Source organism: Sapajus apella, unplaced genomic scaffold (assembly GCF_009761245.1).
Source record: "Sapajus apella isolate SASKATOON/1434 unplaced genomic scaffold, GSC_monkey_1.0 scaffold16, whole genome shotgun sequence".
Taxonomy (NCBI): Eukaryota; Metazoa; Chordata; class Mammalia; order Primates; family Cebidae; genus Sapajus; species Sapajus apella.
Window position 1 is genome coordinate 13,123,278 of NW_022436956.1, and position 26,397 is coordinate 13,149,674.

General features: G+C 37.4%; 1 long non-coding RNA gene across 17 annotated transcripts in view; it reads left to right on the forward strand.

Moving 5' to 3' along the window:
• LOC116556129 overlaps positions 1 to 26,397 on the forward strand; it is a 384,428-nt gene that overhangs the window by 269,004 nt on the left and 89,027 nt on the right. Inside the window, exons 7-8 of one of the 17 annotated variants that reach the window (XR_004270846.1) lie at positions 19,237 to 19,280; positions 22,677 to 23,075. The exons of 15 other annotated variants lie outside the window; for them this stretch is intronic. This is a non-coding gene — a long non-coding RNA (uncharacterized LOC116556129). Of the gene's footprint in view, positions 1 to 19,236; positions 19,489 to 22,676; positions 23,076 to 26,397 lie in introns of those variants that run through there. One more of the 17 variants, XR_004270844.1, reaches the window with a different exon arrangement.

The window sequence follows — 26,397 nt, forward strand, 5'->3', positions numbered from 1 at the left end:
TTAGATATCATCAAGTTAAAAAGAATTTTGTACTCTCCACTCAAGGAAGTTTTCAAGATTAACAGCCATGTTTTCGAATTTGTATTTTGGATTTTAGGCTAAGTTAGTCTTTAAATGCAATTTTATATCCCTGTTATTGAGATATGCTCTGGCCAACCTCTGTGAAAACCTCTGTGGAAAAATGCCAAGAGACTGGAATACTAATAATGGAGAGATTGATTATCCCAAGGCATAAACTTGGTCACTTCGTAGTAATAACCAATGTCATGAGCAACAGACATTTTAGCTGTCTGAGACTGAAATCCCACAGTCTACCATGAGCATATGAGCAGCTCAAATCCAGATCTGTCAATTAGGATGGAGTTAGTTGTTCCATGTCTGGATACTTTTCAGTAGAAAATGCAGATGGGTAGTCAGAAGGTACTTAATGAGGCTATTTAGTCCATTTTATTATTTTCTGGTAGTTTAATATACAAAATATGTCAAAGGAAATGGTTATGCCATCTGCAGCAATAGTATCTATTTCTCTCTCTCTCTCTCTCTGCTACCTCAAAGAAAAGATGAAATCCTTGTGTCAGGATTTTTATTTCATGTTCAAATATTTTTACGGTGAATTACAGTGATTGCCATGTTACTAAGAGATCAAGAATAAGTAGCCCCACGTTATAATGAAGCACAGCTGAAGGTTCGGTGTTACTTTCAAGCAACCCTGAAACTCTGCAGCAAAACTAGGAGCAAGACTCAAAGGCTCCCGTGCTCCCTTTATTTCTTAGCCCATTCTTCCGTTCTTTAGAAGGGACTGTGCCTTGCTTTAGAAGATGCTGTCATTACTTTGTGACATTTATTATGAGTTTAACATTAAACATACTTATTACCTGTATCTGTGTTGGATGAGTTTGTGTATTAAACATCTGTAGCCACTTGACACAGATAAGGACCCACTTAGTACTGTTTATACATTTATGAAGCTTCTTTTTTTTTTTTTTTTTTTTTTTTAAAATCAAGTTATCTTTCTCTACAAAACAATAAGATCCGTTTCTTTTCAGTGGGATAAACTTGGGTGGGTTTACATATCCATGATTCCAAAAAATAAGCTAGTGTTTGGGATGCCCTGCTTCTGAAGACAAAGTAACCTTACTAAGATTGAATTTCTACTGACTTTAGAAATCAGGCTGTATCTACCAGAGTTTAAATAATGCCTTATATGCTTTTAGAATGGCTATAGTGTCTAGGAGTTCATACTATTGTGATTTTTAGCCAAAAACTCATAGTGGAACAAAGAGTTTGAGAACTGCAAGAAAAATAAATAATGTTGGAGGCCACTTTAGACACCGATCTTAATGTGATTTTCAGCAGTAGTGCATGGGTAAAGTATTTTCCAAAATAATGTATTCCTTGTCTTCATCTTTAGTGAGTATGTGTTCTATTTCCTCAGGGAAACTTTTCACTGAATTTTATATCATGGATAGTCATTTTTAACCCTGTAAACTCCAAATACATCCTTAAGGCAAATGGCCATAGTATCTTCTTGGAATTAACCTTAGGATTTAAGAAGGAAAAGAAACTTGTGGCAGAATACACTTTTACACATCATCAAGAAATTATATCTCTATGGGTGCTACAAATGATATTTGAATTTTTCAGAATCTGTTAATCCAGCTATTTTTCTATGAGCTTCAAAACACAGAAGTCTTGCTTCCATCTTGACCTTCTTCATCCAGCAAAGAATATTTTGCTGACCCAATTTAAGGAGACTGGTCATTTAGAATAGTGAGTTTATAAACTTTATTGAAGATGGGTCATCTGTGCTTCTTAATTAGCAGGCATCAGATTCTTTCCTACTTGGTTTATTAATAGAGCTACTGAAGCTAGCATGTAATAGCGCAACAAGTCCCCTTCTTATCTCAGAAATGTTTGCACTTCCAAAGACAGTCTTGTGAGGACAAACACTAGCCTACTCTAAGTTGACTTTGGCATATTGTCTTCTCTGAGCTTTATGAAGATCTAGAATAAAGGGGTAAACCAAGTTTTTCTTAATTTAACCAATATGTATTTTCTAAATATTTAGTAAATACCAACTACAAATATAATAACAACCAACGTCACTACTATTGCTTCTAAACAACCCTTCAGGGCAAGTGATGCTGTTAACGCATGACACGCACTCTAGTAGAGTAGCAAGGTTTTACATAATCAAATGCTTCTTTACTCCAGAAGTCTTAAGTACGTAAGCTGAGGGTAAGAAACCTGAGAATGACTTCCCATCTTTAGATAAGTACATCAAGTTCTTCCCTTTAATTGTAGCTCACACAGCCTGTCTTTTTAATATATTTTTGTTCTCGTCATTAATACAGAACCCTTTGATGCAGCACAAAAAAGTTGCATTTTAGAAATGGGGATATTGTGACATTGTGCAGGGTCCTGTAGATCTTCATAGTACAATGGTCATTCATTCAACAGAAGCGTGCTTGAATAGTGCACGTGAAGATAATTCACCTGGGGACATGAGTATATGAGTGCTGGTATCCAACCTGGTTCTGCCATGGTGAAATCATTTAAACTTTATGACCTCCACTGTTCAAATCATTCAAATCATTTAAACTCCACTGTTCAAATATGTAAACTCATGGAATGAAATTGAATAGTTTCTACAGGACCCATAATGAATATTCTGCTATTCTGGGATTATCACTAAGTAATCTTTGATTTTGTGAGTACACTTTTACTTCTTAGACTCCATATCCTCCTGTCCTATAGCATGGAAGGGTGTTTCCCCAATTCTATCTCTGCACCATCAAAGGGACAGGAGCAGAATAGTAAGGAACATTTTCAGTAATGGTTACCACATCAAGCTACTAACACTGAAGGCCATATTAAGGCAATGGAAAAAGTAGCCTAAGAAGAAAGTAAATATTAATCCCCTTGTTCATTCTGTGGTTTGCTGATGCCTAAGGTAATAAAGAAAAGTAAATTAGTTTCTGCCAAGATAATGTCTATGATCAGACACTGAATATCATTTTGCAGTGTAGATTATCTCAGTGGTGAACAGGAGGGGATGTGTCAAATTCACCACCTCCTTCCCTGGTTCCCATTTGTGCTCTTTCTGGACAAAAATTATGTGCTTCGTGCTCCACCGCCAACTGCAGTGTGGAGCACATGAGAGCTTCTGTGGCCCTTCTCAACCCTTTTACATCAGTCACAGATCTCCCACTGTTCTGCGCTAATGCAAAATGCAATAACGTTTAGCATCAGGACATCTCTGAGTCAAGAGGTTAACGGAAAACACATCTCCCATTGTGTTCCTGCAGCTCTGATACTGTTAATGGCGAAAACACCATGGAGACAAATAGATCTCTCTTTATTCAGGAAGCTTTGAGTGAAGAGAAAGTATATATGACATCTTTACAGCATGAGAGCTTCTCTATATGGTGCATTAAGGAGGGTGGAGGAGGGGAGAAGTTCACGTAACATCATGTTTAATATGGCTTGAGCCTTGTCTATAAGATGAATTTTGTCTTCTTCATTTTCCTTCTGTTGCTTTAATAAACAGTTCCAGTTCTGGCAGGGGAAAATGAGATTTTACCTCTCCAGATACAAATTCAGGGAAAGAGGACTCTGAATAAGCACCGTAGAGACTTTATGGGGTATTTCCTAAAATGTGACCCAAATAAATGTTTGATAACATAGCCACCTCCTTCCTTATCCTACTTCTGTGCATCTTGCCTTTCTCTTCTGAGTGCTTCAGGTAGAAGGAATGTGAATCAATATATTTGTGAAAGGAAACCAAGGCAAAACAAATCAATACATTATGATTACACTGAGGTTTTTACTTGAAAGTTACCTGAAAGTAGACTGTGTGCTCAGTGTGGCCATCTAAAGATCATAGGCAAACACATTTTTGTGATCTTACTATCCATTCACTTATGAGGGTTTCTCGGGGGAATCTTAGTCAAGATCACTTCATGTTCCTATAAGACTTTAAAAAGAAATGTGTTTTATAGTTTATAAACTGTGATCGGAAGCTAAAATTAAGATGTCCCATTTCTTCAAGTGCTAAAGACTTTTCTCTCTGTAGTTAAAAAAAATTCTGGGTCAAGAATCCATTTTCAGGGTCATCTGCTCAGTTCAGATCCACCAAATAATTATCACTTTTTAATGTTATATGTAGTCTTTGAAACATTTGAGGGATATAGATTATTGATTACTGCTAAATCCTGCTTTCAGATGACTGTGAGGGCTCTGATGAGGGGAGTGGGGAAACAGGAGCGGGACATGCATTCAGCTTTTACATTGAACCAGAAACTTTTAGACATGTTTCCAAACCAGGCTGATCACTGCAATCCTAGTGCTCTGTTGATTCAATTGCACCAAAGACAGCCAAATTTCATGTATCAAAGTTCATCAAGTCCAGGAAAAAAAGACAGCGATTCCAGAATGACTCATTGTTTGATGAATAAGGCCTCAAGTGTTCTGTGATTGCCATTTTTAAATTTGAATAAAATGTATAGGATTCAAATCATAACTTGAATTCCAAATTGGGACAGATGATGCTCCATGGTGAGCCTGCAGTGTTAGAGCAACATGCTGCTCCCGCTCAGCTGCCAGTAAGCAACTTCAAAACATAAGTGGAACATTCGTGGTGTGTGTTCTAAATCCTCGAAGGGCTTAAGAGTCTTTTAATCTATTTGTAGCTTTTTATTATTGAATAACGAAGTGCTATTGATATACTGGAACCAATATGCAAAACACACACTGAATGAAGCATAATTAAAGGATAATTTATCCCTAAAGAATGAAGAGAAAGGTGCAAAATGAATTTATGGGAAGTAAACTTTTTTATCATTTGCCATGACCCAGAAGCAGAGTTTTCTGGTTAATCAATATAATTTTTAATAGAAATGCCATGTGTGAGTTACACAAATGACCAGTTTTTAAAATAAAGAATACATTTTTCTTAAAACTAAAACTGCTTTAAATACAATTTAGCCTTTCTTAAGATTTATAAATTATTCTGAATCCTGTATGCTTCAAGGTCAGCATTACAGAACCAAATTTATCCTGTATAATTAGTCGACACATAAAAGTACAAATTAGAGACCTCACTTGGCAGAATATTGGTTAAACTAGAGTTTACCATTTATGTTCTATGGCTTAAGTTGGAAGCTTATGTTAACATTGACTGATCTTATCTAATGGGAAAGTGCCAAAATGTTCTGTTGCAAATAAGGCATGACTCTTAACTGATCTATCCAAATGTTTACTTCTGGATATAGCATGTACTTATCCTGTAAGCTTGGGTGGCTCTAAATTCATCCAGCTCTGTTGGTCATTCTCTGCCCTGCCAGATCATTTCTTTATGTTTTTCCATCTGCCTCTATGCTCTCAGAGGCTGACCTTCATTCATTGCCTCAACAGCCTCTTTTGCCCACCAGCTTCTGAGTGTTTGGCCAAAGGGAGTCAACAGGGAGAGATCAGAGGGAAAGTGAAGAGAGAGGGTAGGGCACTTATTCCCCCTGACTCGCTCCCTGTAGGCCACAGACAGGACCTGGCTTTACTCCTTCCTGAGGGTGGCCATCTCTTGCAGTTTCAGCTCGCTCTCTGGCCTCTGATAAGGATGTAAAGACTTCTTGCTATTATTAGTCCTGTGATACTTCACCATTTCTTCTTGGTCTCTCTTAGCTCTGTCCAGTCTTTGCAAATTATCCTTTCATTAAACTTTCCTCAGTTTCCCCATCTACACGTGTGACATTTCTTGTCTAGACTCTGATTCACCATCTGAGGTCAATGCAAACTAGATAACAGAAGTTAGTCATTCACTTTCTGTCATGTGTGGGAGACGACGGATGGGGGAGTAGATATTTATCTTTCCTATCATACTGTAAGCTCTGGAAGGGCAGAGACCATGTCTAGTATTGCCTTTATAATTCCTTGCAAAACCTGGCAAAGGGCTTAGCTCACAGTGCATGCTCGGTGCACATGGAGAGTCTCAATGAGTTCTGAAATCCTCAAATTTGTTATAGGCCTAAATAGAATATGAGCTCTTGACTTAGGATATAGACTTTAAGAAGTCAAGGGCCACATTATTTTTTTTTAACAGCATTTCTAATGGAATATAATCTATCATGATACAACTATCATACTGACTCTGGAATTCTAACTAAATAAAAATAGAAAATTTCCTTCCTGGGTTAGGTTGATTTGCATTTAGCTGATAAGAAATAATTCTACTCTAAATGTTTAGATCTCATTTTTCTCCTTTTTAATTTTATGTTACCAGCTCATCCCCTACTATTTGTTAGTTTTTCCAATTTCTGTATGTGTGTGACTTTCACCTCTTTGGGAATATTGACAATTTTGTGAATATAATCTCGGTAGGGGGAACACGTAGGGCGATCAAAACAGGATTTAAGAACTAGGGAATAAAGGGAATAAAGAGATAGGTATCTTTACTATTTTTTACTTTATTTATTTTAATTTTTGAGAAAGAGTATCGCTCTTGTTGCCCAGGCTGTAGTGCAATTGTGTGATCTCAGCTCACTGCAACTTCTGCCTCCCAGGTTCAAGCAATTCTCCTGCCACAGCCTCCCAAGTAGCTGGGATTACAGGCACCCGCCACCACGCCCAGGTAATTTTTGTATTTTTAGTAGAGACAGGGTTTCAACATGTTGGCCCCAGACTGGTCTCGAACTCCTGACCTCAGGTGATCTGCCTGCCTCAGCCTCCCACAGTGCTCGAATTATGGGTGTAAGCTACCGCCCCCAGCCTTTACTATTTATTTATTTATTTATTTTCTATATTAGAAATGGAAATTTCTTTTTTTTTTTAATACATTTTATTGTGTTTTAGGTTTTGGGGTACATGTGAAGACCATGCAGGATTGTTGCATAGGTGCATACATGGCAATGTGGTTTGCTGTCTTCCTCCCCATCACCTATATCTGGCATTTCTTCCCATGTTATCCCTCCCCAACTCCCCACCCCCACTGTCCCTCTCCTAGTTCCCCCCACAGACTCCAGTGTGTGATGCTCCCCTCCCTGTGTCCATGTGTTCTCATTGTTCAACACCTGCCTGTGAGTGAGAACATGCGGTGTTTGATTTTCCATTCTTATGTCAGTTTGCTGAGAATGATGGTCTCCAGGTTCATCCATGTCCCTACAAAGGACACAAACTCATCATTTTTTTATGGCTGCATAGTATTCCATGGTGTATATGTGCCACATTTTCCCTGTCCAGTCTGTCATTAATGGGCATTAAGGTTCGTATTGCTGAGTCACTTTGACCCTAATACCATCTGTATATTTTAAGTTTCAAGAATACTTCATATTTTATGAATACGGAAAATGAAAATGGGAAATACTTTGGTTTATAAAGCAGTAAGTTGTAATTGTATCATATTCATTTTCTACTCTGTACAAATTCGTGTTTTAGTATCTAATTTCTCTGCAACTAGTGAAAGTAGGTTAATAAAATCAGTGAAAAACAACTTGCCTTTTGATTTTCTTAATTGAAAGGAAACTGCCTGGCTAGTTCAAAGAGCAGATTCTTCACTGTTCACATTTTGCAGACAAGAGCATTTCTTTAACAAATGGAGGTGGGTGGAACATTGCCAATTCAGATAAGTTAAACTTTGCATCTCCCTGATAAGTTGAACTGTTTCATGATAATTTTACTAGTCCACTTGGAAAGTGACTGAAGCACTATTAGATAAGCTAAAGTGAAAAAAAGTATGGAAAATATTTTTGCCAACTGTCTCTTCTTGGCCTCTTGGCAAAGATCAACAGTTATGTTCCCTATCTAGGGACTATCTCTTGTGGGTCAGACCGGATGATCTAATAGGTCTTTATAATCTTTAAATACTGTGACTTTTCTCCCCAAGTGAACTACATAGTTTATTTACATAGAAACACACTCACAGGCTTAAGGAAATGCAGTATGACTAATGTTAAGGAAAGTGAGCCAGGATGACTCAAGTGACTTTTTTTCCTAAATAGGTTAAGTAAATTAAAATCATAGACATTCTCTCTCATTCCCCTCCAGCATGTCAATATGTAGATTTTAGATGTCAGAGTTCCCCAGTAGTGAATTAGTTTTTCTACCATCAGCGAATTACAAACACGTTGTCCCTAAACCTTTGTCATACTTCAAGAAAGCTCTTAGATAGAGATTTGGTTTAATTTTTATTTTAATTTCTCATTCTATCCCAGGCACATGGAAACTTAGAAATGTTGGGAATGATAGAAAAATAAAAAATGCTAGAAAAATACAAGCATGATAAATAAAGCATAATCACTGTGTATTTCAACTTTATTAAGAGTGTACTTTTGGTGTTTTTTTGTTTGTTTGTTTTGAGACGGAGTCTTGTGCTGTCATCTAGGCTGGAGTGCAGTGGTACCATCTTGGCTTACTGCAACCTCTGCCTCCAGGGTTCAAGCAATTCTCTTGCCTCAGCCTCCTGAGTAGCTGGGACTACAGGTGCCCACCACCACGCCTGGCTAACTTTAAAAATATTTTTAGTAGATGGCTCACGCCTGTAATCCCAGCACTTTGAGAGGCCGAGGTGGGCGGATCACGAGGTCAAGAGATCGAGAGCATCCTGGCCAACATGGTGAAACCCCATCTCTACTAAAAATACAAAAAATAACCGGGCATGGTGGCACGTGCCTGTGGTCCCAGCTATTCGGGAGGCTGAAGTGGAAAACTCGCTTGAACCCAGGAGGCGGAGGTTGCAGTGAGCCAAGATTGCGCCACTGCACTCCAGCCTGGTGACAGAGCCAGACTCCATCTCAAAAAAAATAAGAAATAAAAAATAAAAAATATATATATATATATGTGTGTGTGTGTGTGTGTGTATATATATATATATATATATATATTTGTAGAGACAGAGTTTCACCATGTTGGCCAGGATGGTCTCAAAACTCCTGACCTTGTGATCCATGCTTGGCCCATCTTGGCCACCTGCCTTGGCCTCCCAAAGTGCTGGGATTATAGGCATGAGTCACCGCACCCCCTCAATTTTTTATTAAGATATTGAGATTTCTCCCAATGCTTCATTTGTCTAGATAAATGTAGCCCGTCATACAAAACTACGTTCTTAGGCTGGGAGCAGTGGCCCATGCCAGTAATCCCAGCACTTTGGGAGGCCAAGACAGATGCACCCCAGCCTGGGCTACAGAACGAGACTCCATCTCAAAAACAAAACAAAACAAAACAAAACAAAACAAAACAAAACAATTGCTTCCCCAAGACTGTTAGCAAAGACAACTCCTTTTAAAAATTTCAATAGTTTTTGGGCAACAGGTGGTTTTTGGTTACAATGATAAGTTCTTTAGAGGTGATTTCTGAGATCCTGGTGCACCTGTCACCTGAGCAGTGTACACGGTACCCAATGTGTGACCTTTTATCCCTCACCCCCACTCCCACCATCAAAGATGATTTTTTGAAGAACTCTTTTTTCCCTCTATGTTGTACAAGCATTTTAGGCTTTCCCCATCAGGTAATACTTTGAATGGCCTATGTGTGACCAAAAATCGAAACTTTTTATGGTTGCTGTTGATTAAATTTTTAAATTGAATCTCCCTTATACTTGGCCTTTTGCTTCTTACAGGTAAATATAAGGACAGTCAAAAGATCTTGCTTCCAGAGGGCTTAGGGCTTCTCAGCTGATGACTTGCTTAACTCTTGCATAGTGGTTAAAAGAATGTAGCAAAATCGTACCTATTAAGAAGGCATAGATAATCCATATTATCTACAGATTGTGTTTCTAAGGTAATGTAGGATAAAGTTCAGGCCACTCTTTATTTTCAGAGAAGGTGTCTGGATGCTGGTCTGTTCTGATGAAAATGGTGGTAGCAAGGAATTCTGTCTGAGGCTTGACACTTAGGCCCAGCCGTGTGCTCTCTCCTTCCAGAATCCCGATTTATCACTTGGAAATGTCTTCTATTTGAGTACTGAGGAGAAAAGCCTTCTAAATATAATGCATTACTTTCTGGCAGCCCATAGCTGATGGCACAATTGATTATGTTGCTTATCCTTGAGCTAAAGCATTTCTTAAAAGGTGATCATTTTTCTACTGTCTCTGTATAATACTGCTGACCCTTGAACAACATAGGAGTTGGGGACACCAACCCCCATACAGTCGAAAATCCAAGTGTAACATAAGCGCTAATAGCCCACTGTTGACTGGAAGCCTTACCAATAACATAAACAGTTGATTAACATATCTTCTGTATGTTGTATGTATTATACACTACGTTCCTACAATAAAGTAAGCTAGAGACGAGAGAATGTTATTTAAAACATCATAAAGAAGAGACAATATATCTACTATTCATTAAGTGGAAGTGGGGCATCACAAAGGTCTTTGTTCTCATCATCTTCACATCGAGTAAGCTGAGGAGGGAGAGGAAGAGGAGGGGTTGGTCTTGCTGTCTCAGGGGTGGCAGAGGCAGAAGGAAATCTGCCTGTAAGTGGGCTCATGAAGTTCAAACCCATGTTGAAGAGACCTGTAAATGCTAAAAGCCCCAGTAAGTCACTCCCAACCTCTTCTGTATCAGATGAAGACATCTCTCAGAGGCACCTCTGACAATAAATTCAATATGGACTGTAGCTTATACTCTTTTTTTTTTTTTTTTTTTTTTGGAGACAGCGTCTTACTTTATTTCCCAGGCCAGAGTGCAGTGGTGTGATCAGATCTCACTGCAGCCTCCAACTCTTGGACTCAGGGGATCCTTCCACTTCAGCCTTCTGGGTAGCCAGGACTACAGGTGTGTACCACCATGCCTGGCTAATTTTCTTTTTCCTTTTTTTTTTTTTTTGGAGAGACGGGGTTCTCATTTTGTTGCCCAGGCTGATCTTCAATTCTTAGACTCAAGCAATCCTCTCACCTTTGCTTCCCAAAGTGCTGAGATTACAGACATGAGCCACCACACCTGATAATATATTCCTTATCTCGCAGAGTCTTAAGGTTTATTAAGTGAGAATACCATCCGCATAAACATAATTCTTTTTGTTAACTTCATTCAGTGTCTCATCACACATTCTACCTATGATTTATCTTTTATAAGTTCTGTTTTATTTTAAATTGACAAATAATTGTATAAACTTACAGAATACAATGGAATGTTTTGACACCTATACATTGTGGAATGATCAAATCAGGCTAATAACCACACCCATCACTTCAGATATTTATGATATATCTTTAATCTCAATCACTTTCATATCTCATGCTTTGGAATTATCCTGAAACTTGGATTTCTATTGAAGGCCATGCTCAAGGTTGAAGTTATGTCTGTTTGGGCTGTTTGTGTCCTCTGAAGGCTGGGTCAAAGATTAGCCTTTTGCTCTGTTTCCTTCTCCCCTCCGTTAGACAGCTCTTTCTTTTGTTTTCACATAACACTTTGCTTAAACAACTAACATATCATAGTATATAACACTCAGTGTTGTTTATGTCTGTTTTGTGACAGTTTTTTGAATTATTTAATTGGATGGACACCATGTCAACCATCCTTTTATTCCCAGGCTGAATCGTAATAGGTGCTCATTCAGTAAGTGTGTGTTCACTTGAACAAAATTTTCTTTTGGTAAGCAGTTTTTGATGGGTCTGTGATTTAGGAAATGTTAATCTCAAGTCACCTTCGTACCCCTTCATGTAAGTTCTATAGAGGTTTATTTTAACATCTACCGAATTTTTTTTTTTTTTTTTGAGATGGAGTCTCGCTCTGTTACCCAGGCTGGAGTGAAATGGTGCGATCTCAGCTCACTGCCATCTCAGCCTCCCAGGTTCAAGTGATTCCCCTGCCTCGGTCTCCCAAGTAGCTGAGACTACAAGTGTGTGCCACCATGCCTGGCTAATTTTTTCTTTTTCTTTTTCATATTTTAGTAGAGACTGGGTTTTACCATGTTGGCCTGGATGGTCTCAATCTCCTGACCTCGTGATTCGCCTGCCTCGGCTTCCCAAAATGCTGGGATTCCAGGCATGAGCCACTGCACCCAGTCAGCATCTATAGAATTTTTACCTTTCCATTACTTTGTGTGTGTGTGTGTTTGTGTGTGTGTGTGTGTTTTAATTTTAGAGTAATCACATGCAATTTTCCTGTAACAAAACAAAACTTACTGGGGAGAAATGTCCCTTGTTAAATGGCTGGGCCTTGATGTACCCTTTTTCATATTGTCCATTGAGTGTAAATAAAACCATCATAGTCCTGAAGATGATGAATTCCTTTGCTTCGATGTTACTAAGCTTCTACAGTTGTTGTAGCTTTCTACGGAGTTACATCTCTTAGCGTAGTTTTTGAAGTTTTTTTTGGACTAAGAAATACATTTTATGTTGATGTTGATAGTGATGGTAATGAGGGCAATTAATTTTGTTAGTATTCACCGTGCAAATGGAATAGAGAATATTGAGTTACTTTTTTCATTTAATCAAAATTGAAAAGTCCTTCAAGTTAAGTGATGTGCCATTACAGTATTAACTATATCTAGCAATGTCTATTCCATTTAAGAGTCATTGAATATGTTTATTCTTATGTTTTCTTTTAGATTCCTAGGAATGAAGTACATAAATTTCTATACCTGGGAAGATTTCAGTGCAACCCTGCCTAAAATGTTAATGTTGCAATAGTTAATCTTACATAGGTTTGCCCAATTGATTTTGTTTTGCCCTGTCAAATAATTTTTAATTTTCTACTCTGATTTTCTCTTTTTTCCTATGTCTACTTCCAGTTTTAATTGACCAATAATATGGTTCATTGACAGTGTGTTGTATTTTGTTCAATTTTAACTGTTATACAGACGTTACATGTATATGTGCATCTATCTATACATTATATATTATGTACATATACATATTAAGCATATGAGAGGCACATTTATTCATTCATGTTTTAAATAGTACTTTACTGCACATTAAGGCTAGGTGCTGTGGTAAATGGAAGATTGACATGATATAACCTGCCCTCAATGATCTTGAAATGTAGTGTGAAGAATAAAATAATTACAAAATAATTACCTCACAAATACAAATGCATTAACTGCAGTTCCAAAGTGCTGTAGTGAATCCAAGGAAGAGAATATTTCCAGTGTAGAATCAAAGTAGGTTTCATGGGAGAGATGTACTTTGAACTGGGTCTTGAAGAACAGGTAAAATTTTGGTGGACAGAGATGAGGAGGCAAAATATTCCTATAAAGAGAAAAGTGCAGACAAGGGACTTGATTAGAGACAAATGGGATGTCTTCGAGAATGCAAATAGTCTATTTGGGCTGAGACAGAGTTTGCAAATAGGTTTAGCAGAAGAAAAGGCTTTACAAGTAATCTGAAGTCAGTTCATGGAAGAAGTTGAATGCCATGTAAAGGTGTTTGGGCTTTTGCCAGGTAGCTATGGGGAGCATGTAGGTTGATTAACTGTCTACTTTAGATGATTAATTAGCTTATAAAGTGGACAGGACGGGATGTGGAGAGACTAGTTAGGAACTTATTACCATAGACTCAGGTGATCTATGTTTCAGTCTGAAATAGAGTGTTGGCAGTGTGTGTAGAAAAGAGGAAATATTTGGCAGATCCTGTCTGTGCAAATGCATTTCAAGTAGATCAATAAGAATAAAAACAATGAAGACTTGTTGAAGGTTGATTAGGTAAATTAATTTATTTTGCATTTAAACAATATGTGTTTGTGAATTTTTACAGAAGTAGTTGGCAGATCAGCAATGGCCGCAAAAAAAAACAAAAAACAAACAAACAAAAAAAACCAAACTGATTATCTCGATCATAGTTTAGCAAAGAAAAATTTATAAAAGATCAAAAGATAGTAGATTGTGGGGTGCTAGTGAAAATCATCAAGACAACTTCACAATCATTACTGACTAAATAAAGTACAGCCATAAGAGACTGATTGGGTGGGAGAATAAGTAGGAATTTTTGGTTTTAGGCCACAAATAGACACTGAATAGATTCAATAGAAGTAGAGGGTGGGCTATGTCATTAAGAAGGGATTTCCTGAAGGTGAAGCAGCTGGGGATACTGATACTGAAATTCAGGTTGTGGCTGTGTATACTGATGACTAAAATGGAAAGGAGACAAATATCCTTAGCACTGATGAAGCCAGGGTACTAGAAAAATCCTCAGTGTAGCCAGGATGATGAAAAAGACCATAAAGTGAGATAGAATTAAGTTATTTACTAAGTTGCTAATCTTTCAAGAATTGTTTTTATCATTTCAAATACAAATATCATTGTACTTATTCTCTTACTGACTCAAGGCGATGGCCAAGAAGTTCACAATCATTGGGTATGTTTATAGGTACAGTCAATCCTCATTATCCATAGATTCCATATTGTGAGCTAGCCCACTCACTAAATTATATTTGAAATCCCAGAATTAATACTTGGAGAGCTTCTGTAGTCATTTGTGGACATGTGCAGAGCAGCAAAAAATTTGTGTCACCTGATGCCACTGTTCTTTTCATTTTTGTGCTTTCTGTTGATGATTTTGCTGTTTAAAATGACTCCCAAGTGTAATGTTGAAGTGCTTTCTAGAATTTCTAGGCATAAGAAGCTTGTGATATGCCTGATGAAGAAAATATGTGGCTAATAAACTTCATTCAGGCATGAGTTACAGGGCTTTTAGCTGTGAGTTCAATGTTAATGAATCAACAATACATATTAAATAAGATGTCTTTAAACAGAAACACACATAAAACAATGTTGTGTATTGATCGGTTGACAAAAATGTGGCCAGAGGCTTTTAGGAAACGAACCCTGTATTCCCCCTAGGAGCAATGCTTTAGTATTTGCTAATTCACTGTTCACAGCGACCATGTAGAGCACAGCTATGGCGAATGACAAGAATGGAGAGGCCCTTGTTTGTTTTGGTTCATGGTAGCTGCCTTCATTGTTTGGATCCTCACTCAAGTTGAAAACTAAACTCACACATCTTATTTAACGTTTTATTTTGAAGTAATTTTAGTCTTATAGACAAGGTGTAAAAATAGTAGTGTTTCATATAGCCTTCATGTAGCTTCCCCTAAAAAGTTAGCATCTTCATAACCATAATATCAAAGCCAGGAAGTTAATATGGTTAGAATACTACTGACTAGTCTACAGACTTCATTAGAATTTCTCAACTTTTCCCACTGATATCCTTTGTCGGGTCCAGGATTCAATCCAAGATCCCACATTGCATGTAGCGTCATGTTTGCTCAGTGTCAATCTGTGACAGCGTCTCAGCTTTTCTCTGGCTTACTCCTAGTCAGATAACTTGTAGACCGTCCCTTGGTTTGGGTTTGTTTGGCGTTTCCTTGTGATTAGGTGTCGGTTATTCATTTTTGGCAGGAACACCACCCAAGCGACAATGTGCCCTTTTCAGTGCATCTTCTTAGGGTTGATTATGGCAAGATGTTGTCTCCCGGGTGATGTAAATTTTGATTACTTGGTTGAGGTTCTGTCTGTCGCATTTTTCCACCATAAAGTTACCATTTTTCTCTTTGTAATTAAAAAGTGGAAAATGATTCTTTAACAAAACGTTCTAGAATATTCTTAATCAGTAGGCACATTATCAGTGGCCAGTTCTGTGCTTAGCATGGCAATAAGGCATAATTTAAAAATGGTATTTAGTTTATTATTTTTTATGCTATAATACATAATAATTGTACATATTTGTGGGGTGCGTGCAATATTTTGGTACAAGCATGCAATGTGTATCACTGATCAGTCTGGGTAATTGGGATATCTATCACCTCAAATATAGATATTTCTTTGCGTTTGGAACATTCCAAATCTACTCTTCTAGTTACTTTGAAGTATATAATGAATTATTGTTAACTATAGTCACCTTATTATCCGGCTAGCACTAAGTCTTATTTCTTCTATCTAATTATATTTTTGTACTCATTAATCAACCCCTCTTTATCCCTTCTCCCTACTCTCCTTCTCAGCCTCTGGTAATCATCATTGTACTCTCTACCTCATGAAATCATGAATGGATATTCTTTTGTTCATTGGGAACTGAGGGTCTAGTTGGGATGATAGAAATGGCATGCAGTAAATAATATTATACAGGAAAGAAGCAGAAAATTAAATGTGGCAAATGGTCTGACACAGAATATATACTGTAGAAGTGATCAGGAAAGGCTTTCTGTGGAAAGTGGAAATTCATGCTGGACATTGAAGGCTAGTTAGGATTTTTTCAGTAGAACTTCATAATTCAGTGAAATATATTGAGACCTCAGCTCCTTAAAGAATCATGCTAAAAACTAGGGATATATAGATAAAAACCAGAATCTCTACCTTTAAAGAGCTCCCAGTCTAGTGAGAAAGACAGAGATGTCTGTCAGGGGAAAGCAAATATAATAAATGTTATGTAGAGATGAGAGAGGAGAGGGCTTTACAGGTGTGGGGACCAATATCACAGCTTAGAGATGAAAGGAAGATAGTCTTCAGGTTTTCTAGTCTAACTTTCTGTACTCCATGAATGCCAAAAAAATAATCTATACTTGAATACTTCTAGTCATAAGAAGTTAATTTCTCAAGACATTTTATTCCACTGCTTTATGTCTCTCACGGATAGAAAATAATATTTTTTCATTGAGTCAAAGTTTACCTGCTCCAAACTTTCAACAGGGAGTTTCGTTTCTACCTCCTTAGTTACAGGGAAGAAAACTACTCAGATAGTGCTTCAAAGTACTGACATTGCATCCTTTCTTGATGTCCCTTCTTTCAAGTTAAACATGAATAAATCTATATATTATATGTATCTCTTTATAAATCTATATCTACACTATATGTATGATTTCTATATCCTTCATAATTCTTCATGTATTTGTCAATTGTTACAACAACGAGAATTGAAAATATCCTTGAGCTGGTCCATCAGGGAAGAACACCATGTAGCTAACCCCTCCCTTGTTTTAGACAACGTAATTCTATCAACTAAGCCTAAGTGTGTGTTGGCCATTTTGGAAGCAAAACTGTTGTCTTTGTTTATCCTTTCCCTGTAAATAATCCATGGCCTCTCACCCTCATCCTGACCTTCTCTCCTGAGAATTTTTTAGAATAATAATTATACAGGGTTTCCCCCCATCCACTTCCGTTCAGTTGGAGGTTTGAACCTAACATTCAAAATGTATTTATTTCTGTCACATTTTGTGCTCTTCATTTTGACCTCTTATTGGAGTTCTCTTTGAACTTTGATCTTGTCATCTGGCATAGCTTTTGTTTCCCCCCATTTTCAATATCTGCAAATTTGATAAGAATGTAATCTATTTTTATCCAAGGCTTTAATAAAATAAACAAGACAGGAGGTCAAGAACAGAGCTCTTGGGCAAACCATGTAGGTCTGGTCATTTCACAATATAAAAAACTCCTGCCTGTACTTTCATTCAGCCCCTGAGGGAACACAGGTGCAGGAAAGGTAGGATGTGCACACTGACAGTGATAAGCCTGACCTAACCAGAGCCCAATGTGGCATGTTGGCCAGCAGCTTCAGATCAGGTTATACTTCAGGGAAGATAGGTCACATTATGTCACATCCAAGAAGGGTCATTACTGTGATGATGGCAAGTCTATAATGTTTTCCTGCTTATGGAGTTTTCTCACATTCATGGGCTCATAAATATGAAATGATATAAGTTGCCAGTGAAGATTTTGGGCTAGGGCATGATAAATTAAAAGTGAAATTTAAAACAAATGATTCTGTTAATGAAATGTTAGGTGGACCGGAGAAGAAAGTAACCAGAGAGGGAGAAGCTAGTCAGCAAACTGCTAGAGTTATCCGAGAGGGAAGAAGGCTAGGAGCTTAGACAAAGACAATAGTGAAAAGTGAAGAGATAAAAACCATGTGGCACAAAAGAGCTATAGGACATTTTCACTAAAAATGTATTTGGGGAGGCTGTGGGAGGGGCAAATCTAAGATAACTGGCTGTGTGTTAAATCTGGAAGAATGATGGCTCAGTGGATGGCAACAAGGAAGCTGGTGAGTGGATCTTATTTAGGGCAGGGTTAGTTTTATTGTTTTTATGCTTGACTTAATGGTAATAAGAGTTAAACTAACTGGTTGATGAGAGCCTATGACTGAAGAGTTACCACCTACTATATTCAAGTAGAAAATTAAATGACCTTGTGTGTGGCATGGCAGAACTGTAAGATCACAGTAGCTGTCAGCACCATTTGGTTTTCGAGCACATAGGTGGATTATTGTAAGATAATTCATTGATTGAACCAAAGATCACTTAACTTTGCAGATCCAGTTCAGATGTAAATAGCAAGTATGATTATACAATCTTGGAAATGGAGTTTGGCTAAATAAAATATGTTCAAATAATAGAATGTGTCCTAGGAATACAATTTTGGATATCTTATTTCATAATCAGCAAATAATATTTTGTAAAAGCTATCAGCTATTTAAATAGAATCGCCTTTCTACATTTATTCCAAAGGATACTCAATTTATAGTCCTTCTACCCCCCATCCCCATACGCACACCAAAAATGAGAGAATGAAAAGATATTAACTTGAAGCCCCATTAATCAGCCTTTAGAGAAGACCCTGTTATTAAGCTCTTGATCATCATCATCACCAGACATTCATTAAGCACCTCATTGTGTTTATGCAAAGTATAGACACATGGGCAAAACCCACGTGGGCCTGCCCTCTCTGGGCACATAGACCCTTCCTACTCGACAGAAAATAAGTAAAATGACTAAATAAAAGTGCTGAAATGAGCCCCTTTCAATTACATTAGTAGTGCCTCAGCTCTCCGATTTTATTAAGGAATGGAATCTCCCATATAAGTAAATTTTTATAAAAACAAGAGCTTACCTACCCAGGCATCACAACAACTTCTGCCTTTTCAGTCTCTACACATATTTTCTGCGCCTAATGCGCTGGATGGCTACAGGTCACTGTTACGAACTGCCATTGTTGAATATTGGGCCCTAAAAAGTCTTTGTCGACTTTTTGCTTTTCAGTCTATATTCTGTATTGAGCTGTTGCTGGTTGCTTTTTCTGCTCTTTTTGTGCCTGCTCCCAGCTGCTCTCTCAATTCACTTGTAGTTTGTTACTCCAAAACATCTCTGGGCCAGGGGAAAAAGTTAACCAATATTGTCATAAATTGTAAATGAAATGAGTCAGCTTCCCGTTCTGAGTAAGGATATAAAGAGAAAGACATCACTATATTGTGGAGACTCTCAAATGCTACTTCAAGTGTTTAAAGTGTTTCATTTGCTCACTTCTGCATTCCAGGCTGGGTTCTGGGAAGTTGAGGTTGAAAAAATACTGACTTCTGGGTAAGGGAGGCATGTTGCCGTATTGCTCTTATTACGCTATTGATGATTAGGTCATAAATTAATTTAGGGATGGAAAGCAAAGTCTTCTATCTGAAAAGTGGAGACTTTTCTGTAATCAATCTGATAAGATAATAATTTAGGGCTGGGCATGGTGGCTCATGCCTGTGATCCCACTGCTTTGGGAGTCTGAGGCGGGATTATCACTTGAGCCCAGGAGTTTGAGACCGTTCTGGAAAACATAGTGAGACTCCCATTTCTGCAAAAAAAATATAAAGAATTAGCCAGGCATGGTGGCATATACCTAAAGGCTCAGCTACTTGGGAGGCTGAGACAAGAGGATCACTTAAGCCTAAGAGGTTGAGGCTATAGTGAGCTGTGTTCATGCCACTATACTTCAGCATGGGTGACAGAGTGAGACCCTGTCTCAAAAACAAAATTAGCTTAACGTGACATTATGAAAATAAAGACATTCTACCCCTGTCTTGAGTGTCTTCTTCAAAACATATACATACACATACAATATTTTGCTAATTTCACTGGGGACCACTTTCTTAAACCAGAGTCAAATGGTTTTCATTTCACTAACTGGGAATGCTGTCATATTCAGTGCTTCTGAAAAGTGCCATCTCCAATAACTCCCAGCATGGTGCTCAGGAGAGCCAAGCACTACAAAGGAAGCTAGGCACACCACTCTGGATAGAGACAGAAAAGGGAAAGAGTCACTTTGAAAATCACAACTAATTTATTTATTTATTTATTTTATTTTGAGACAGAGTCTCACTCTATTGCCAGGCTGGAGTGAGTGCAGTGGCACGATCTCGGCTCACTGCAACTTCCATTTTCCGGTTTCAAGCAATTCTCCTGCCTCAGCCTCCCGAGTTGCTGGGACTACAGGCATGCACCACGATGCTGGGCTAATTTTTTGTACTTTTAGTAGAGACGGGGATTTCACCATGTTGGCCAGGATGGTCTCGATCTCTTGACCTCGTGATCCGCCCACCTCAGCCTACCAAAGTGCTGGGGAAAATCACAACTGTTATTACTGAAAGATTAAGACACACCATGACTGGCTCACTGCTTCTGGTTTTGTGTTAAACTCCTTGGTGGTTATTTGTGAGTCCCTATATGTAGTCAGGTGGGCTTTTTATGTGTCCAGCAATATGTAGCTTTCTTTTCCTAATTTTCTATTTTTAAGTTGTTCTAGGGATGTTCATGTGGACACTCTCCTTTCTCCATGCCACATGCTATTTTAAAGAAAACATATAGTAAGATTTAAAATTTATGATAACTTCTAGATTGGCTATTTTGAAATGTTATAGAAATGGTTTCATTACAGCCCTATTAAAAAGTAGGCAAAGGATAAGCATGTATACTTTTCACAAGAAGACATTTATGTGGCCAGCAGACATATGAAAAAATGCTCAACATCACTGATCGTTAGAGAAATGTAAATCAAAACCACAATGAGATACCATCTCATGCCAATCAGAATGCTGATTATTAAAAAGTCAAGAAACAACAGATGCTAAGAAGGCTGTGGAGAAATAGGAACACTTACACTGTTGGTGGGAATGTAAATTAGTTCAACCATTGTGTAAGACAGTGTGATGATTTCTCAGAGACCTGGAACCAGAAATACCATTTAACGCAGCAATCTCATTTCTGGGCATATGCCTAAAGGAATGTAAATTATTCTATTATAAAGATGCATGCATGCATATGGTCACTGTTCACAATAGCAAAGACATGGAATCAACCCAAATGCCTGTCAATGATAGACTGGCTAAAGAAAATGTGGTACATACACCATGAAATACTATGCAGCCATAAAAAGGAAGATGATCATGTCCTCTGCAGGGACATGGCTGGACCTTGAAGCCATTACTCTCAGCAAACTAACACAGGAACAGAAACCAAACACTACATGTTCTCATTTATAAGTGGGAGCTGAACGGTGAGACCACATGAACACAGGGAGGGGAACAACACACGCTGTAGCCTGTGAGGGCATTGGGGGAAGGGTGAGGGTGAGCATCAGGATAAATAGCAAATACATGTGGGGCTTAGTACCTAGGTGATGGATTGATAGGTGCAGCAAACCACTGTGACACATGTTTACCTGTGCAACAAGCCTTCATGTCCTGCACATGTATCCCAGAAGTTAAATAAAATAAAATTGTTTTTAAAAAGAAGTGGTTTGATTAAAAGCAACATTTAGATTACCTTTAGTAATGGCAGCAATAAGAAAATCTGTTCTGCTTGAAAATTAAAATGGTGTTTGTAGCTCCTTTTATTTGTCTTTGGTACATTTGTGCAGAGTGCCCGAGAGCATAACATTTCTATTTTATACATGTTTAAACTAGAACCCAGGGAGGACCAAGGGCTCAATGTCATGCTGGGATATGGATAACAACAGGCCAGGGCTGTCTAGAAGGAACAAGACTGGGAGAGTAATTAAGCAAGAGGGGTTTGGTGGCAGCAAATTAAAGTACAAGCACAGAGGAGTAATTTACAAGAGAGGAACAAGTCTAAGCAAATAGATAGGGTTCCAGATTCTAAAGGCAGGTGATAAATGTGGATATATGAACAAGCAAAACTGAAAATCATCCTTAGGAATGGGAGATGTTATGTTATGCTGTGTTTGCTGGCACAGGTGGCTCTAGGGCTTTAGGCTTGTCATAGCCACAGAAAGGTCCAAAGACAAATTCTGCTCCTCAATGAGACAAGAACACAGATACAAAGATTTGCTCATCGTTGACCCTATTTAAGGGGTATGCTGAAAGTGAACTTAATATTTCTAAGTTCATTGCACAATTTCTTCCGTAAAATTGTGAAGTGACTTGCAGCATTTGAAAAGCCTTTCTCTTATCTTAGAAAAATTGTTTCAAAAAAGATGAGCGCATTCAGTTCTAAAAAGGATTCTGATAACACCACAAAAAGAAACAACTTTTGAGAAAGCTATTTTTCCTCCCAAGCAAAATGGTTTTTAAATTACTTCTGCAAATGCTTGCATAATCAGTATAAGGAATATAGAGTTATTAGGAAAACATAGCAGGTATTTCACAATACATAGAAGCACAATATGCTTCTCTAGGAAGCAAGTAAGATGATATATTTATGTGAAAATTGAATTAAAGCCAAATCTAGAAATTAATCAATCTCTTCCCCCAAGTAAACACCTTAAAAATACTTTCTAGAGCAGTATCAGTCAATATCACCTTGGGATATTGAGATGAACTTCATCTTAAATAGTAAGATTGCCATTGCAATGGTGATGGGGAAGGGGCGACATTACATTTACGGATTGGCTACTTTGTGTTTTGGGTTTTATTTACATTCCACATTTAAACTTCCCAACAACCCCATAATTGAGGAACTGTTATTTCCACTTTACAGATGAGGAAGCCATGGGTTGAGAAGTTAAGCAGCTTGCCCAACGTTGCACAAGTCTTTATAATGGTAGTGCCAGGATCCAGCACTGAGCTTATTTTTCCACAGACACAGCTCTTTCCACTATCACACATTGTCCCCCTCCACCCTTAACTGAGAATATTTTATTATATTTGAAGGAAATTGTGCATTGAGCATAGTTTGATAAGTATTCATCAAACTGAGATACAGATTTTGCCTCGTGAATAGAAACGACAGTTGATTCCATTTATTTCATGACCAAGAAAGGGATATTCGGCAAGATGTTTTTGGTTGAATTCATATCCTTGCTTTTCTTAAACAGTTTCACCTGGCCAGGTGAGGTGGCTCACACCTGTTATCCCAGCACTTTGGGAGATCGAGGCAGCTGGATCAAGAGGTCAGGAGATTGAGACCATCCTGGCCGACATGGTGAAACCCCATCTGTACTAAAATACACAAAAACTAGCCGGGCTCGGTGGCACGCACCTGTAGTCTCAGCTGCTCAGGAGGCTGAGGCAGGGGAATCGCCTGAACCCGGGAGGTGGAGGTTGCGGTGAGTCGAGATAGTGCCACTGTACTCCAGCCTGGTGACAGAGCAAGGCTCCATTTCAAAAAAAAAATTTCACCTTGGTCTCTCTAAAGCTTTTGGCTATAACAGCATTGATTAATACAAGATGGTTTGAGGACCCAAAGGCTAAATATATTTGACTCTTTCTCTTTTCATTTTTTTGTTATTGATTCATATTGATGAACATGGATTATTTTTAAGTCCAATGTGCCATTCTTACTCACGCTTATAAGCAGACCTCTCCTTTTTCTGACATAACATTAATGCAGATATTCTCATGTCCACATCTAACTTTTTATTATCTACAATAGGGGCCACCAAACTTTATCTGTGATGGGCCACAGAGTAATTCTTTTAGTTTGCAGGCCATATGTTCTCTGTTGCAACTACTCAACTTGGCTATCAAAGTGAACAAAGCAATGATGGAGAAGAGTAAAGAAATGAGCATGACTGTATTCCAATAAAACACAGAGCAGGCTGGATTTGGCTCAAGGATGTAGATGGCTCATCCCTAATCTAGAATATACAAATTTGTTTACTAACATAAATTTTGTTTACTAACATAAATTACTAACATAAAAATCCAGAGATCCCTCTCTGGATTGTCATGAAGAGTTATTTTCTAGCATACAGTGGCAGATGGAGAAATTATAAAGCTTACGTGAGGTCTGAGATATAATTCATATGCAAAAACTGCATTTATTCAAAGTATACAGTTGATGAGTTTTAACAGAGCTTACATCCATAAGACAACCACCAATCAAAATACAGAGCATCTTCATCATCTCCAAAAGTGTCCTTGAGATCCTTTGCAGTCCATCTCTCCCTCCGGCTCTGGCCCTAGGTAAGCACTGATCTGATTTTTGTCTCCATAACTTTGTATGCGTTTTCTATATAAATGGAGTGAAACAGTATGTACTCTTTTGTGTCTGGTTTCTTTCATTCAGAATACCAAGTTTGAGACTCATCCATGTTATTGCATGTGTAAGTAGTCTGTTCCTTTTTATCACTGAGTAATATTTTGTTGTAGTATGGATGGATATATTGTGGTTTGTTTGTCTATTCACCAGCTGATGGACATTGGGTTGTTTCCAGTTTGGTTTTGATATGCTATCAACATTTGTGTACAAGTCTTTCTGTGGACATATATTTTAATTTCTCTTTAGAAAATTCTAGGAGTTAGAATTATTGGGTAATGTGTTACATGTATATTTAATTTTGTAAGAAGTTGCTGGTTGTCCAAAGTTGTTTATCATTTTATGTCTCATACGAGCACATGTGAGTTCTAGTATCTTCAGTTTTCAGTTGTCAGTCTTTTTTATTTTAGCCATTGTAATAGGTATGTAATCATTTCTCATTGTGACTTTTTAATTTCCTGATGACTAATGATTTTGAGGATCTTTTAATGTATGTATTGACATTTGTGTGTCTTCTTTTGTGAAGTGTTTGTCTGAATCTTTTTCTTTTTTAGTATGCTATTTATCTTATTGTTGAGTTTTAAGAGAGCTTTATATATACGAAATATGTCTGTCATATTGTATGTATTGCAAATATTTTCTCTCAATTTCTGTTGTGTATTTTTATTTTTTTTAGTAGTGACTTTCAAAGGGCAAAAGTTTTAAATTTCAGCAAGTCCAATTTATCAATTTTTTTCTTATATTTCTGTTTTTGTATCTTATCTTTGTTATCTTTGCCTATCTTCAAAGTTGTGAAGATTTTCTTCTATGTTCTCTCTAAAGAATTTAGAACTTTAACTTTTATGTAATGTTCATTATTTACTTAAATTAATTTTTGTGTATGGTATGACGTAAGGGTCGGGATTAATTCTTTTCTAAATAGTCATTTAATTGTTCTAACACCATTTGTCAAAATGACTGCCCCCCCACCCCCATTGAGTTTCCCTGGCACTTTTGTGGAAAAAAAAAAAAAAAGAAAGAAAGAAAAAATCAATTAACCACGTAAGTGTGGGTCTATTTTTTTCTCTGTTCTGTTACATTGATGTGTTTGTCTATTTTTTCTTAAACACCACAGTGTCTTTGTTGTTGTTCCTATATAGTGAATCTTGCAATAAAGTAGTATAAATCCTCCATTCCTTTTGCATTACTTTGAAAATTCTGGAAACTTTGTATTTCCACGCAAATTTTAGAACTAACTTGTCTATTTCTGCAACAACAAAAATATATGCTGAAATTTTGATTGGGATTGCTTTGAATTTATGGCTCAATTTGAGAAGAATTAACATCTTAATAATACTGGAGTCTTTCAGTCTATGAGCTGGCATATCTCTGCATTTCTTCAGGCCTTTTAAAATTTCCCCCAGCAATATTTGACATTTTCACTGCAAAGGTCTTATATATTTTATTAGTTTCCCAGGGCTGTTGTAACAAATTACTACAATATGGGTTGTTTAAAAACAACAGAAATTTATTCCTTAGTTTAAGAAGCCAAAAGTCCAAAATCAAAGTGTGGGCTGGGTTGATTCTTTCTGGAAGGTCTGAGGGAGAATCCATTCCATGCCTTTCTCCTAACTTCTGGGATTTCCAGCAATCCTTGACATTCCTCATCTTGTATACAGACACCTTACTACAATCTCTGCCTGTCTCTTCACATGTTCGCATGAGCTTCTCCTTCTGCGTTTCAGTGTCTCCTTTTCTGTCTCTTATAAGAACAGTATCATTAGATTTAGAACCCATCCTCATTCAAGCTAAGACTCTTAACTTAATTACATCTACGAAAACCTTTTACTGCAAAAAAAAAAAAAGGAAAAATCACATTCTAAGGTTCCAGAGAGACATATCTTTTGGGAGATTAGATGCAACCTACTACATTTATATTTTTAAAAATTTATTTCTAAGTATTTTCTATTTTATAATGATAAGTGGATTTTTTTTTAGTATTTTATTTCCCATTATTTCCTGCTAGTATTTAAAAATATAATTGACTTGTGTGTATTAATCCTGGATTTTGGTGTTTTATTAAATGCAGTTATTAGCTGTAGTCATTGTTGTGTAGATTCCTTTAAGATACTCTGGTTACATGAACAATTATGCTTACAAATAGAGTTTTACTTCATTTTCTATTTATGCTTTTTTCATTTTTCTTGCTTTATTACAATGACTAAGATAGCAAGAGCAATGC